Raw genomic sequence first — 3074 nt, 5'->3', positions numbered from 1 at the left:
ATAGTATATGAGTGAGTTGCACTGAAAAACTTAGAATATAAGAAACACACAGTGTAGTACATAGTATATGAGTGAGTTGCACTGAAAAACTTAGAATATAAGAAACGCACAGTGTAGTACATAGTATATGAGTGAGTTGCACTGAAAAACTTAGAATTTAAGAAACGCACAGTGTAGTACATAGTATATGAGTGAGTTGCACTGAAAAACTTAGAATTTAAGAAACGCACAGTGTAGTACATAGTATATGAGTGAGTTGCACTGAAAAACTTAGAATATAAGAAACGCACAGTATAGTACATAGTATATGAGTGAGTTGCACTCAAAAACTTAGAATATAAGAAACGCACAGTGTAGTACATAGTATATGAGTGAGTTGCACTGAAAAACTTAGAATATAAGAAAAGCACAGTGTAGTACATAGTATATGAGTGAGTTGCACTGAAAAACTTAGAATATAAGAAACGCCCAGTGTAGTACATAGTATATGAGTGAGTTGCACTGAAAAACTTAGAATATAAGAAACGCACATATAGTACATAGTGTATGAATGAGTTGCACTGAAAAACTTAGAATTTACTGAAAAACCCGCATTACACGAAATGCACAGTGTAGTACATAGTATATGAGTGAGTTGCACTGAAAAACTTAGAATATAAGAAACGCACAGTGTAGTACATAGTATATGAGTGAGTTAAACTGAAAAACTTAGAATATAAGAAACGCATAGTGTAGTACATAGTATATGAGTGAGTTGCACTGAAAAACTTAGAATATAAGAAACGCACAGTGTAGTACATAGTATATGAGTGAGTTGCACTGAAAAACTTAGAATATAAGAAACGCACAGTGTAGTACATAGTATATGAGTGAGTTGCACTGAAAAACTTAGAATATAAGAAACGCACAGTGTAGTACATAGTATATGAGTGAGTTGCACTGAAAAACTTAGAATATAAGAAACGCACAGTATAGTACATAGTATATGAGTGAGTTGCACTCAAAAGCTTAGAATATAAGAAACGCACAGTGTAGTACATAGTATATGAGTGAGTTGCACTGAAAAACTTAGAATATAAGAAACGCACAGTGTAGTACATAGTATATGAGTGAGCTGCACTGAAAAACTTAGAATATAAGAAACGCCCAGTGTAGTACATAGTATATGAGTGAGTTGCACTGAAAAACTTAGAATATAAGAAACGCACATATAGTACATAGTGTATGAATGAGTTGCACTGAAAAACTTAGAATTTACTGAAAAACCCGCATTACACGAAATGCACAGTGTAGTACATAGTATATGAATGAGTTGCACTGAAAAACTTAGAATTTACTGAAAAACCCGCATTACACGAAACGCACAGTGTAGTACATAGTATATGAGTGAGTTGCACTGAAAAACTTAGAATATAAGAAACGCACAGTGTAGTACATAGTATATGAGTGAGTTGCACTGAAAAACTTAGAATTTAAGAAACGCACAGTGTAGTACATAGTATATGAGTGAGTTGCACTGAAAAACTTAGAATATAAGAAACGCACAGTATAGTACATAGTATATGAGTGAGTTGCACTCAAAAACTTAGAATATAAGAAACGCACAGTGTAGTACATAGTATATGAGTGAGTTGCACTGAAAAACTTAGAATTTAAGAAACGCACAGTGTAGTACATAGTATATGAGTGAGTTGCACTGAAAAACTTAGAATTTAAGAAACGCACAGTGTAGTACATAGTATATGAGTGAGTTGCACTGAAAAACTTAGAATATAAGAAACGCACAGTGTAGTACATAGTATATGAGTGAGTTGCACTGAAAAACTTAGAATATAAGAAACGCACATATAGTACATAGTATATGAATGAGTTGCACTGAAAAACTTAGAATTTACTGAAAAACCCGCATTACACGAAATGCAGAGTGTAGTACATAGTATATGAGTGAGTTGCACTGAAAAACTTAGAATATAAGAAACGCACAGTGTAGTACATAGTATATGAGTGAGTTGCACTGAAAAACTTAGAATTTACTGAAAAACCCGCATTACACGAAATGCACAGTGTAGCACATAGTATATGAGTGAGTTGCACTGAAAAACTTAGAATATAAGAAACGCACAGTGTAGTACATAGTATATGAGTGAGTTGCACTGAAAAACTTAGAATATAAGAAACGCACAGTGTAGTACATAGTATATGAGTGAGTTGCACTGGAAAACTTAGAATATAAAAACGCACAGTGTAGTACATAGTATATGAGTGAGTTGCACTGAAAAACTTAGAATATAAGAAACGCACAGTGTAGTACATAGTATATGAGTGAGTTGCACTGAAAAACTTAGAATATAAGAAACGCACAGTGTAGTACATAGTATATGAGTGAGTTGCACTGAAAAACTTAGAATATAAGAAACGCACAGTGTAGTACATAGTATATGAGTGAGTTAAACTGAAAAACTTAGAATATAAGAAACGCATAGTGTAGTACATAGTATATGAGTGAGTTGCACTGAAAAACTTAGAATATAAGAAACGCACAGTGTAGTACATAGTATATGAGTGAGTTGCACTGAAAAACTTAGAATATAAGAAACGCACAGTGTAGTACATAGTATATGAGTGAGTTGCACTGAAAAACTTAGAATATAAGAAACGCACAGTGTAGTACATAGTATATGAGTGAGTTGCACTGAAAAACTTAGAATATAAGAAACGCACAGTATAGTACATAGTATATGAGTGAGTTGCACTCAAAAACTTAAAATATAAGAAACGCACAGTGTAGTACATAGTATATGAGTGAGTTGCACTGAAAAACTTAGAATATAAGAAAAGCACAGTGTAGTACATAGTATATGAGTGAGTTGCACTGAAAAACTTAGAATATAAGAAACGCCCAGTGTAGTACATAGTATATGAGTGAGTTGCACTGAAAAACTTAGAATATAAGAAACGCACATATAGTACATAGTGTATGAATGAGTTGCACTGAAAAACTTAGAATTTACTGAAAAACCCGCATTACACGAAATGCACAGTGTAGTACATAGTATATGAGTGAGTTGCACTGA

This window comes from Mus caroli, unplaced genomic scaffold, assembly GCF_978045245.1.
Source record: "Mus caroli unplaced genomic scaffold, Mus_caroli_1 scaffold_25, whole genome shotgun sequence".
NCBI classification, from domain to species: domain Eukaryota; kingdom Metazoa; phylum Chordata; class Mammalia; order Rodentia; family Muridae; genus Mus; species Mus caroli.
The sequence above is the reverse complement of the archived record's forward strand: the minus strand, read 5'-3'. Positions refer to the sequence as shown.